General features: G+C 41.1%; 1 protein-coding gene across 10 annotated transcripts in view; it reads right to left on the bottom strand.

The window, feature by feature from the left end:
* The window catches only part of CHRM3 (cholinergic receptor muscarinic 3), a 3,010,830-nt gene that overhangs the window by 354,056 nt on the left and 2,642,604 nt on the right, over positions 1 to 14,170 (bottom strand). For all 10 annotated transcript variants that reach the window (XM_069234407.1, XM_069234404.1, XM_069234410.1 and 7 more), the window contains one exon: positions 1,762 to 1,934. The gene's annotated coding sequence lies outside the window, so the exon portion shown is untranslated. The remainder of the gene's footprint in view (positions 1 to 1,761; positions 1,935 to 14,170) is intronic.

Genomic DNA, 14,170 nt, shown 5'->3' with positions numbered 1-14,170 from the left:
AGATTTGGAAAAGATGTGGCTGTTAAGGATGGGTTAAAAGGTTACTACTGAGCCAACCTCAAGAAACTTGATATACAAAGAATCAGTGAACCTGCATTTTTAAATATTTTCAACATACCCGTGAAGATCTTCAATTATCAAATGAAATACTAATAGAAAACTAAATTCAGTTCTTAATCAATGATGTAATTAGATTAGGACGAGGCAGGGCATTATGCAGTCTAAAATGTATTAAAAAATACCCGTGTCACACAAAAGAACCCCAAAAGATCTGAAAATCACAGGCTGTATTACTCGGCGCTACCCAGAATCCCACTTGTGGTACTGTGACGAACTCCAGCCAGATGCTAGAGAAATAGGTCTCGAGTTGATCACCCACTCCAGGCAATACAAATTATTCACCACGCATATTATATTTACAAAGAAGCTTTATTTGATAGTCAATGACTTTTCTGGCTTTGCTTCCAAGTCATATATTTCTCAAATCCATCGAGAGTGTAGCTGCTTTTGACATATTGGTTAAATAAATTACAGTGCAAGTAGTGCTAGCAGAATGTATTTATTTATTAGTATTGTTCTAACTTACTTACCTTACCCAATGGGCATTGACTCACTGTATCTGGAAAATGCAAACGGTACATTTAAACGGATTTTATGCAACGTGAGATGATAGAAAATGAATCAAAATTAAACAAAACAATTCACATTCAGAATTTCTTTCCATTCCCCAAATTATATTGTAACATGCATTATTTATTGTTAAGGGACTACAGTACTTTATGTATGCAGATCTTACGCAACGAAAGTGTTTTATGGTAAATCATGTGGATGCGTAGGCGGACTGCAAACAAAGGGTTATCTCTCTTTCAGTGGTAAAGTCATGGTTTTGGAGAAAACAAGGAGTTTGACAACGAATGTTAAAATATACGTGAGATTCCATCAACCAAAGAAATGTAAAAAAACGAGGGTATTCCCTGTGGTAACTCTTTTTTTTTATACAAACAGTCATATTTAAGATCTAGTAAATATTAGATTTGTGGCTCTAGGTGTAAAATGCAAATAATCTTGCGTAGGTACGAATCTCAAAGAATGTGGTAAAACACTATTGGGCAAACTCTGTGAATAGGGTTCAAAGCAAACAGATCTTTTCGAGGGGAAGGTTGCGTTCGCTGCAGATAGATAGATAGATATTGTACAAAGTACTGAGCTATTACACTTTAAAAACCTTTTAAAAACCATTTTGAACATATTAGTTACCTATTCTTACACAGAGCACTAGTTGCATATAATCTTAACGTTAGAACAGTGTTTAGCACCAATGTATCACATAACATTCTGAATTGCCATCTTAAAAAAATACTGAAGAAAAATAGGAACACATTTGTATTAATAAAGCAATACATTGAGTAAACAGCAGTAAAACTAACCTAAACTAGATGTGAATAATGAATTATGTTTACGAAGCATTTTTGTTGTGGAACAGAGGAGAATGTGCGCACCTTTGTTCTATCACAAACGTAATTATTAAGACACTGTGGTGTTGTCACTAGTATGGGGTGGTGCAGGATTTGCATTGTTTCAGGCCAAATGCTTCCTGCTGTCGAATCTCAGAATCTTTAGAAGTAGCCCCAATGATATTGCATGCTCCTAACAACTAGTGGTGTCTCAAAACATTTACCGTTTTCCACCAATACTCTGTACCTCACAATGGTTTCATCAAAAAGTAGGTAATAGAAATATGTAGTATGAGATCGAACAAACCTTTTTCAGCTGTGGGAAAATACTATCTTGGGTGGTAAGACATGGCAAAAGAAGAAACAGAACAGTGAAGAAATCCGTGTTCCCAGCATCAGCGAAAAACATGACCTCAGAGAGAAATGTTGTCTGAGAATACTCCAGGAACCGTTCTGCCAAGTTTAGCACCAACATATAACCTGCGAATGTAAAGCGAGGAAAGGTTATAACAGATTGGAGCAAGCGTGATAAACAGGTCAATAAAATACAAACACCATGACACTATTGTTCTAGATGTCTTTGCCAACCAAACATTAAGAATTAAGAACAAGATCACTAAAGGCTAAAAACGTCTTGTCACATGCTTATCTTTATTTGAACTGCACACTACATAAGAAAGGGGCCTGTTCACAAAGAAACCATTCCACCTAGGTGTAAGTCTTCACGTGTTTGCTATGCTCCTTTTCTGGGTGTAGATTTAATACTAAGTTTAGACTAGATTCACCCCCTCAATTTAGGGGTTGGGAACACCTATGACTGAATTTAAGATTATAAAGTTACAATTAGTAACTTTTCACATGCAGGTGGACATCGCTGCCACGTTGATGAGGATATCTGCACAGGAAAAATAGGAGAGGTGAAGGTGTCAACCCATAGGTTAGTGAATAGCATTTTGTGGAATGTAAGTAGTAATACTATAGTACTACTTTACATACTACAAAATCAAGTTTGTGAATCGGCCCCTTTGTTGAATTTAGGCACAGCATGGAGAAATAATAAATAATATATTTGGTTTAGAACAGACGGGTCTTGAGTACAAACTTGAAATGCATCAGGGATTGTGCATTGTGTACATGGCTTTGTCTTTGGTTATTCCAATGACAGGGACCCAAGACAGAGAGAGAATCTTCTTTTGCCACTATTTTTGCATCTCGTCTTGGAAATGATTAAGAGAAGTTCATTTACTGACTGTAGGTTGCGAACTGATATATATTTAAAAATGTATTCCTGCAGGTGTTTGTGAGGAACATATGAGCAAAAAATATTACAACAGCCCCTGAGGATTAGAGGAAAAAGATTAGTTTCGGGTCTGAGGTTTTCACATGCTAAACCATACTGAAAACCATTTATCATTTCATGGATTTACTGTATATGGCTTCCATTATAAGGTGACCCTCTTCTCTGAATTTCAAATCTTTGGCATTTGATGGGTCACTGTACAGGTGACTTCTCAAGTCCATCGGCACAATTCCTACTGAAGGGGTTTTCACTTCAGGTCCTTTCATATGTAGGCAATGCATCTTATGACATTCCAGCCTGATTACACTATCATGTCTCCAGAGATCTGACTATAAAATGGGGTCCCAGCTCCTGAATGACCTCCAACTCAAATATCAGGATAACTAGGACTGTCCATTTTGAAGCCAGATCGGTACTACCCTGGAGCTTGACCTTTTGCGCAAACCAAACCATACTAGTGTTTGCACAGTTTGAAGATATCTTTCTGGTGCAGTACTTCCCAGTGTTGGACCTTCTCCTAATCCAATTTCAGTACTCACTTCCCCAAGCCTCCGCTTGTTTCTCCACATGGTAGACCCTCTTTGCTGCCCTCCACAGAGAAGACCATACAATAGATACTCTACATTATATCCTTCAGATCATTCAACAGACCCCTACACTGTTCGACTCCAGGAAAGAACACATGAGGATGGTCATTAATACATAAAAATATTTGTTCACAGGTACCCTTAGGCCTAGAGTCTTTGGAAGACGTAGTACTGACTAACGTAAACTAGATGCCTTCACCTCCCATCCTCCATAAAATAGTGTGCACATCAAAGCTTGTAGAGAGCAGCTCCCAGTTCGCTTGCAGCTGTAGGTGTCAGTAATGGTCATGGTGGGTGAAGAGCCTCTAATCCTAGTCCTGCTCCGACTCACCATTAAGCTTCTTGGGCGCACACCATTTTTAAGCCAGGTTGAAAATAGTGGACCAGATATGGTTCTCTGCAGAGTTTCCGTTCATCTGTCATCAGGACACCCCATTAGGCACTCATTGTAATTGTGCTTCTTATATCAGAGCACTTTCAAATAACCCACTAGCAGGCATGGCAGAGCTTCTGATGACTGCTGCATGTCACCACTGTGCTGTTGTTGGTGGGAGTAACTGGTGGTGGGAGAACAGGTCACCTCCATATTGCAGAGCTGACAGGCATTGGAGAGTACTGGTGGCAGCCATTCCCATGCCTTAGGACTTTCCACTCAAAAGTGTTTCAAATCATCCGCCCCGCTTCTGTACTCAGCCACAGTCAGGGAGCTGCAACAGACCACCTCAAGAAATGACCGTCTTGGCTCTGCTCTAGTCCACGATTTTCAATCAACACAATACAAATGGCTTCCAAAATGACTGCAGAATTGGTGGTATCAAATGCAAATACACAATTAAATAATATATTTTACTGTAATCACTTTATTAATTTGAATGACACAAATGCCCTAGAGGAAGGGGTGTGGTAATTCAGCACCACAAGTTTAGTGATACTAGGGATACTGTTATGTCCTGGGTGTGAAATTAATGGGATTCCTGGTTGCACCCAACCAATTCTTTCAGGAATGAGGAACTACCAGGGGAATTAGCAAATCATGTCTACTTCAAACCATATTTCACAATTCTCTCCTGTAGTTTCACTCAAACCAACCTGAAAATGTAGTTAATTTTCTTTAGTAGTTAAACATGTTTATATGTTTAATCACTGTTAGTGTGAAGTATAAATCAATATATTACCTTTGGGATATATGTGATATAAATAATCTGTATAGCTAACATTTGGTCTGATTATCAATAGATCACACACCCTTTTAGACTGCTTTCAAATTACATTTCTGGAGGAACTATGACAGGTCCATGGTATTTCTACTGATTTTGTATGTTCCCATGAGGTTTGTACAGTGTGTCACTAGAACTGAATTTTAGTGAGTTCAAATATTCGGACACAGATAAAACTGGTGGGACCACCTACAAAGGTCAGATGGAACGATTGTGCGCATATGTATGTGTTTCCTTATGTTTTAATTTGACATTTTATGTGTATTTGTATATGTCAATGCCCATAGGTATATAGATACACATATAAAAAGTCAGTTTTAAACATTTTAATTAAAACAACACTGCTTTGCAGTGATAGCTAGTTGGGAAAGTTAATGTGTCTGGCAAGGTGCAGTTCCGTGCCACCTCATGGTAAATTTACCTGTCATGATGGTGGGGCCCATACAGGCCTTGACAGCTCAACACAGGCTACATCGGCCTCCCTTTAGGGATAACACTGGGCTGATGGGAGAAAATACCCCTTTTGGGTAGTGACCCTCATTTGTTTGCTGAATTGCATTGCTGGTTTTCAGACTCTGCACACTAGGGCACTGCTGTCGACTGTTCAGTCTATGTACTAGGACATCAAAACATGTAGAAATTAGCTAATTAGTGTATTTAACTTTTGTATAAGGCCATGGCATGAAAATGTTAGAGTTAAATGCCAACTGTCGACTGCAGCGCTTATTGTGCTGTCCACCAGTGTGGAAAAAAAAAATATGTCTTCAAGTATACCACTCTAGCCCGATGCCTATTGTGTAAAACCCGCAGTGCAGTCTGTTAAAATAACCCTTTTTTCACAGGTAAAACCTCCTTTTAAAATATTTGTGAGTCACCCCTGTGTATAGCTTGCAGCCACATGGTAGGATATTCTTGTGAAGAATACTATATGACCAGTGGCAAGTGGACCGGTAATGGACTTTCCTGTTGCTCTCTGCCTGACTCCCTAAGAGTTTCTAAGTGGTTCCATTGAGGTCATAGGAGCTTAGGAAGTGTCCTCCTGTGGTTGTTTTGCCACAAAAAGAATTTGGGAACTGCTTCAAAACCTTTGCTTCAGAGCGAAAAGGGGACCAATAGCAAAAGGTATCCAACTGGCAATTCCAAAGCATCAGGTTCAATTTCAGATTGTCCCGCTTAGAGAAGAGCTTTTCTCGTAAAAACAACAAAGTCCCTTTTCAGACTGGAACTTTTTCGACCTCCCCCGCTTACAGGCCCTAGCAAGTCCAATCTAATGGTTTTTTTCCACCTGCACTCTATTACAGTCGACCTCAAATCACGACTAGGTCTCAGTCTAAAACAACCATTGACTACTATTGGCACTTTGGACTTTTTGACACTGTTTTCACTCTTCTCTGTACAAATTAATTTCTCCAATTTCTCATAGTTTTTTGGCATTTTGGTGTCATTGTCACTTTGATTGTTAAATTACTCTCTACTTTTAGATGTAATGAAAACTTCATTGTGTTGTTTCTGACTTTTTAACTGTTTTAGTACTACTAAATGTTTTACATATTTTCTTCAAGTTACGCCTGTCTACACTGTGCCAAAACTACAGGTGGGGGGTGGGAGGGTGGTTGAGTTTTGGTTTAAATTATTGAAATCTTTGATTGGATATAACAGAATAGGGACAATGGGCCAGATGTAGCAAAGTTTTGCGAGTCGCAAATGGCCCGAATCGCTATTTGCGACTGCGCAAAATCGGAAATGGGATGCAAAAATCCAATTTCCGACTCGCAAAAAGCGATGCGAGCCGTTACCGACTTGCAAAAATTGCAACCCCATTTTGAGACCCGCAAATAGGAAGTCGCAATTTGCGAGTCGCAAACCATATGCAATTGCAACTCGCAAATTGCGACTAGTCGCAAAAAGCCCAGTTTGCATGTCCCATTTACCACTAACTCAGAGCAGGTGGTAATCATTACCAAAGTATAAAAGGAGACCCAGAAGGCATCTGGGTTACTCAAGATGGCGGAGATATAGCAGTGAGGAGGAGAGTCCACGCAGCCCAGCAGAGGAGGAGGAGGAGCCACAGACAGGAGAAGATTTACAGAACAAGGCAGACTCTTTTTCAGCAAACTGAGGAAGAGATATATGACAAATACCGACTTAGCAGCGCAGCCATATTAGAATTAATAGAATTACTAAAACCACAGCTAGAACACCAGACTCTGCGCGGCTGCGCCATCCCTACGCATGTGCAAGTGCTATGCTCACTGCACCTCTTGGCCTCGGGGAGCTATCAGGGGGTCATTGCTGTGGCAGGTGGGGTATCTCAAAGTGCACTATCAAGGTTCCTCAGGGCATTCCTAGATGCCATACTCACACACATGTCTCACTTCATATACCTACCCAGGAATGAGGCAGAAATTAACAGCACCAAGTTGGAATTTTACCGGATTGCCAACTTTCCCCATGTCATAGGGTGTGTAGATGGGACACATATTCAAATATGCCCCCCTGCTAACCTGGAATATCTGTTCCGCAACAGAAAGTGTACCCACTCACTGAATATTCAGGTTGTTTGTGACGCTCATTATGTCATCACTGACATTGTCGCAAAATTTCCAGGCAGTACCCATGACTCATACATTTTTAGGCTGACTGTCCTTCTTGACAGGCCAGTGGTGTTGACTGCCAGTCTGCCAATTGATGAGGCCATCCTGTCCAGCCTATGGAGCAGCTGGCGGTCCCTGCGCCGCCCACCCTCGCTCTATGACAGTAGTCCAGCCACCAGTTCCCGCATGGACGCGGCTGGGTCCCCAGTGTTTGTGCCAATGACGTCCAATTGGGCATGGAGCTGCTGCATGCTGGTCTCATTGCTCCTCACAAAGCGGTGCAGAACCCCACTAATTCTCCCTAACATTTGGTTCTGCAGGCGCTGACCACGGAGCAGTTGTGCCCTGGTCATGGTGGTGGATGGACGCCCGGACTCAGCCTGCAGCCCTGCTCTCCTCAACCTGCGTCGCCTGCGCAGTGGTGGATGCCCAGTGAGCTGTACTGTGGCACTCCTGGCTGTTGCTGGCGCAGCCTCCGGAACAACTGTTGCAGCAGGTGTAGACATCAAGGGGATGGTGTTTGTGGTGCAGGTGGGAGTGGTGGCAGCTCCTGTGCTTTCCTCATGGGGCTGGCTGACTGTTGGCACCTGGCTGCTGTGGCTTGTGGTGGTGTCTTGTGGGAGACCTGTGGGACATGGGGAATGTCAGTGTCTAATTTCTATTGCACACTTCCTAATAAACATTTGCCTATTGACTGCCTACTTGACTACATTGCCCATAATGAATCATTCTGGTGTTTGCTACCCTGAAATGGAGCTATCTTGGTTGTGCATGCCCCTGTGTACATGGTGGGTGGGGGTATGGCATTGATGGGGGTACAGGCATATCACATGGTACTCACCGGTTGATGTAGTGGGCTCAGAGGTGTCCAGATCTCCAAATCCTGTAACTGCCTCCTGCTCCAGGGTCTCCTCCACCCTTTCCTCCAGGGGTGTGGGTGGTGGTACGGATGATGGTCCCCCTCCTGTGCCTCTCATCTCCCAGAGCCTTTCTGCCACCCTCTCCTTGGTCCGGGAGCGGAGGTCATACCACCTCTTTTTGATCTCATCCACACTCCTGTGGCTGACCCCCAGGGAGTTCACTTTTTCCTGAATTTCCAGCCAGAGTTGTTTTTTTGTTGAGTCAGGCACATTGAGGGCTGCCTTTCCAAAAAGATCATCATAGTGCTGACAGCATTCTTCTGTCAGCACCTCTAGCTCCTTCTCAGAAAATTTCAGTTTTCTCTTTCTGGGCGTTTCTGCCATTGTAGCTGCTGTTCCTCCTGTTGGCTGTTCAGCAGTTTAAAATGGGTGTGGTCCTCCCTCCTCCCAGGTGTATTTGTAAACTTCCTGGCTGTGATGTCATCATCATGTGCCAGGAAGTGTTTCCAGAGTGTTCTGGAGTGGTTTCTGGAGTGTTCTGCAGCACCTGCAATCAATTTACATGGTACTCGCAATTTGCGATACCCACTCGCAAATTGCGAGTCCGTTTTTTGCGCGGTCGCAAACAGCGACCTCGCAGACAGCGTACTCGCTATCTGCATTGCGACTCCGGGTGCGAGTCGCAATTTGTACACGGACATTGTACCTGCACTCTTATTAGCGACACGCAATTTGCGAGTCGCACATGCTCGCAAATTGCGAGTCGCTAATTTTTTTGTACCTACATCTGGCCCAATATTACTTGTGGTGGACATCAATCCACCTCAGCTAATACACTTCACAGCTAGTTCCTTTATTACCGGTGCCACAGTGAATTTTGGGGCCTGCTACATTATGAGAGGGGTTAAAAGTTAGGGGCTTTTCCATTTACCCCTAAACCTTCCCCTGTTCTCCTGCCCTTGCTTCAATATATATTGTGAAAATATAATGAGTATATTTTGTGAACAGTGTTCCGTTTTAAAGTATATATTTACAGAACAAATAATTGAGAAGTGTTATTTTAGAAGTGGTGCATTCTAAGTTATGAGGCACTACCTCAATATGAGTAACAGCAGCCTATCACACTGAATGGAGAGTGCATTTTGATGTATTTGTGTAAGATGTTCAGTCACATTTTTCTTGTGCTAGGAATTGCTGTAGTACTATAGTGGTGATCTGAACACTGTTGTGTTCGGTGCTTAGAGGGGTCTTAAATACAGCATTGTCTTCTCCTGCACCTTCTCAATTAATGTACATTAAAATCCTGATACCTTCAAAATGGAGATAGTTACATTTCTTTATGTAGGAAAACAAGTGATCTTTTTCACTTCAAACTAGGTTGGACTCCATGTTTGTGTGTTTCCTTCTTGCAAAACCACAATAGTAAAATTGATATTCTAATTATGAAGCTCATCATTCCAATTAACACATTTCACATCATAGGACTGAATACAACACAACAGGCAAGATATATTTCCCCACTGTTTGATTTTGATAGGTAAGAGAACGTTGGACTTCTATGAGAATACCACGTTTTCTGTAGTACTGGTATAATGGTTGTATAAGTTATTTTTCAATTCTAACACCATTAAACAAGAATGACACTAGATGTGCATTAATGTGAATTTCCACAGGAGAGGTACTGCCCAGAAAAGGTGCCTTCACTGGGAGTGCTCTCTTTAGAAAGCCAAGCCTTGTGTAAATATGACATGTCTATGTTACATATTTCTTGGCTTCATGTGACCCTAGAGCAACAGCTAACTTGATCTTCCCCTACAAGATCAATGAATGTAAAAGAGACGTAACTTCATGATGATGCCACCGTGATATGATCAAATGTACATGCAAATAAAGCTGCAAGCAATACACACAGACAGGAGGAAACAATCAACAGGAGTATTATCTGCAGCTAAACGTAATAAATCCAGAGCCATGGATGGCCAACTGAAAATCAAATGGGGGAAAGAAGATGCTTTGGCAAAGGCCACCTAATTGGTGGCTTGGCAGAAGAGCCTCCACCACTGTGGGAGCATCTAGTCTGCTAAAGCTAGCATTTGCTGCTGCATTGGTTTCTATTTTTCTCCCAGAGCAGCTCCTGTCTGTTCTGTACACAGTGAGCTGCTGAGATGAAAGAACTCCCTGTGGCTTCACCTTCACCCTGATGAAATTCCCTCCATCTGTGGCCCTGTCCGTTTGCTCCACTCCTCTCTTCTTTCATTCAACCCCTATTGATCCCTGTTCCCCTCGATTCTGTCCCTTGTTGCAGCCCCGCTAAGTTTCCTAGGTCCATGCATTATGTGCTACTCCAGTCCAGGATTTCTCTTTGAATTCTGGGACATGTAGTATTGTTTGATTCATTTTAAAACAAAATGCCAAATCCCAGAATTCAAAGGAAGAAACTTAGACTGAAAGAGTACATCATGTGTGGATCTAGGTAACTTGGCAGCAATGTTGCTGCATCTTCTATCGTCTGCCTCCGGACTACGGCAGTCCCATAAATGTATCCTTAAACAGTTAAAACATAGGACTTTTCTCTCAGTATGTCAGGAACATTTAATAGTTTTCTGCATATTCATGTAGGAAGGGAATTCCAGGTAGGGATGAAGAACCTAGAGACATATTGTGATAAGGATTTAGTTCTGCAAGATATTATTTCCACATTGTGTGATTGCTGTCAGTGACCACTAGAGCCATTTGATCTGTGTATGTAGTGCTTTTGTGAATACTGTCTAGTAGATATAGTCATGGTTGAATCCAAAGTATGCTACTCTTCATTACAATGAATTCAGCTCAATAGGTTTTGTTGAATACAAATGTTTTTTTTCTTTGTAGAAGAAAATTCCGGATTTATCATACAAATATGGATTCTTACATTCCAGTTTTTTCTGTGAATAGTTTGCAAATTGAGTGGAATAGCTTAGGAAGTCTGTAGTCAGATTAAACTGAGGAGAGCTACTCATCTCTGAAGGGGATGCAAGACAAACTTTGGTAAACCGAGATGCTGTTAAAAATCTGACTAGAAATCCCTCACAGGGGCCTCCAAACTAGGAACATGAGCTATACAGTGGTGCCACATATGAGCCAGAATTTGTTTCAATTATAAGTGGTAGAGAGGAGCTGTAACACAGAAGGTGTTGTCACAGTGCAGCATTAGGAACACATTTACCTTTAGAGATGCTAATAGGGGACGCATGCAGTGAAATTGGCAGGACAGGGGTTCTAGAGCTGTTAATGCAGTCAGTATTCCTGTTTCCCAGTTAGATTTATCAAGGGCAGTTCAGCACAAAAAAAAGTGAAAAAAGCCTGAGACAACTTGTTAAGCACTCTACGTTTTTATAATCTTCCTGTGTGTAAAAATAAAAATAAAACTGTGTGACTCCAGAACTATTTTAAATCTATCTATACACCAATTTGGGTTGTGGTCGAAGTTTGAATATATCACACCTCTTTATTGTAATCATAAAAGACAAAGGCCACACATGAGACTAAAACGTAATACTGTTTCATTAATCAGCGACTTGAGACTAAAATGGAATACTGTTTCATTAATCAGCGACAGCAACGGTCTGTTCCGAAGTTCTCTAATAGTGGCAGATAAGGTTAGAAAATGATTTTCCAAGATCAAACACATTTGTTAAGTAGGAGAACCAAGACTGCATCACAGGAGTGTTCATTCCAAGGACTGCAACTTTCAAACTACACCACATTTTGGAGTGCAGACTCTGAGTCTGGACATTGTCTTCCCTTGCTCAGTATCACATACATGTTTGGCTCCTCTACATTTTTATCAAACGATTAGTACCAGTGTTTAGACTAATTCTAAGAATTCACAATCTTAGCAAATAGGGAGCGAAGGCATAAGCTTAAAATATGATTATCTAAGACCACACAGTCTCGGCGATAGTTCAGATGGTGAGACCCGGGCCTTAGTCCAACCCCGTACGTACTTGGAGTCTTTTACAAACTTTCTGTCATTTTTGAGGGGATGTCATAGGATTTGAATTTGCTGTGAAATATAACAACCAAAAAGTGTTTCAAATAGTTTGCTTTTCTGCTTTGACCATAATGAGATTCTTTAAGCGCTCAGACAGATATTTCCATTTTATACAATGCCAACACTTTAGCAACTCATGTTTTCTCTGTAGAGATGCTAATGAGGAAAGCTGTGTCACATGTATAGTGGCTTCCCTAAGCCACTAGGGGACCAGCAATATATTATTTAATTTAACCAGGTCCACTGCGATTAGACAATTATAGTTGATGGCCAGCCCTGACCTTGCCAATTAAAGAGGCGTTTTGCATTTCTCTGTGCACTGTTTATCTTTTTGTGTGCAGTATGAAAAGAGAAACGTGGTGGGTGCTCTGTGGAAGCAAAATGGTACCCTGAAAGTTGGACACTCCAAAACCTGGACATCCCACAATTTTACTTAATTTGGTTCTCCCACGGATTGAATTGCACATTGAAAAAGAATCCAGACAGCATCATTAGTAGAACAGAAAAGCCTTCTGCCTCACCCCCCAAATCCAGGGGTTCTTATATACAATTATCCAATAGCAAATCAGAAAAGTTGTGAAATCATTGCGGTGTGAGCACAAGCATCATTTTTTTAGCAAATCGGAACACAACGAATATTACACCTCATTACTTTAACATATAAGCACCATCCCATTTTAAAAAACGTATTTAGCACACTCTATGCTTATATCATATGGAGATGTTCTAACTAATACAAAACGTTTAAACAATGGAACTTGTAGCCAATGAACACTCTAGCACTCTCAATAGAAAGCAGCGGAAGGGACCTTGATAATGTTTCAAGAAATAGGGCACAGCCGAAAGATCATCGAAAGAAATGTAATCATAACATTGGAAATAAATAGATTCTAGGGGTGTATAGGCCCTACGTGATAAATTGGCGATTTACTAAAGTGATGGTTCAGCTATTATTCTGATCCACAGAGGTTAATTTAAATAGATAACTCTCTATCTCTTTTTTTACTGCATTTTTTTGTAACACACATCTGGTTAGATGTTGCACATTAAGAAAGAAATGGGCTCCGTAGATATATAGAGGAATGTTTAAACAGACTAGACTTTATGAGACAGTGAAATGCTTTTGCCCCTAGAGAATAACTGTGTTCACTTTTCCGTTTCCTAACTAACTTATTAATTTTGCTTAAACAAATCCCAGCAAGGATTTCAGTTTGTTAAGATTCTCTTGTGTTCCTTGTAGGCAATCATATGCGTAACTATTATTGATCACTTTGTAAAGACTATGTTAGCATAATTCAAGACTTTTTAGAGCCTTCCAGCTAGATCAAGTTCTAGAAGCAAACTTACCAAAGTACTGTTAAGTACAAATCCATCGAGGGATTCACCCATATAGAAAAATCATGATCTTCAAATGCTTTGTTGCTTTCTGTACCTTATATTATACTCTTTCTGAAACCTCTTCAGTAGGCCTCAGATCCCATAAAATCTGTTGCAAAATGATTTACTCTTTCAACTATCAACTGTTTCTAAGGCAAGAGGCTGTAGATGTTTTGTATGGGTTATTGTTAGACTTTTCATCCTTGGCGTGGTCTCCCTTAACTTTTTGCCTCTGTTCCCCAGGTTGTTGATGTGTGCTGGACTCTGATTTTGCTGTTTTTGTTACTCTGGGCACTTTACCACTGCTAACCAGTGCTAAAGTGCAAGTGCTCCTGTTTAAATTATATGTAAGTGGTTCATCCATGATTGGCATATTTGAATTACTAGTAAGTCCCTAGTAATGTGCACTAGAGGTGCCAGGGCCTGTAAATCAAATACTACTAGTGGGCCTGCAGCACTGGTTGTGCCACCCACATAAGTAGTTCTGTAATCATGTCTCAGACCTGCCACTGCAGTGTCTGTATGTGTATTTTTACACTGTAAATTCGACTTGGCAAGTGTACCCACTTGCCAGGCCTAAACCTTCCCTTTTCTTACATGTAAGGCACCCCTAAGGTAGGCCCTAGGTAGCCCCAAGGGCAGGGTGCAGTGTATGGATAAGGTAGGACATATAGTAATGTGGTTTATATGTCCTGACAGTGAAATACTGCCAATTTCGTTTTCACTGTTGCAAGGTCTGTCTCTCTCT

Source organism: Pleurodeles waltl, chromosome 5 (genome assembly GCF_031143425.1).
Source record: "Pleurodeles waltl isolate 20211129_DDA chromosome 5, aPleWal1.hap1.20221129, whole genome shotgun sequence".
NCBI lineage: Eukaryota > Metazoa > Chordata > Amphibia > Caudata > Salamandridae > Pleurodeles > Pleurodeles waltl.
This window is presented reverse-complemented; position numbering and strand designations above follow the sequence as displayed.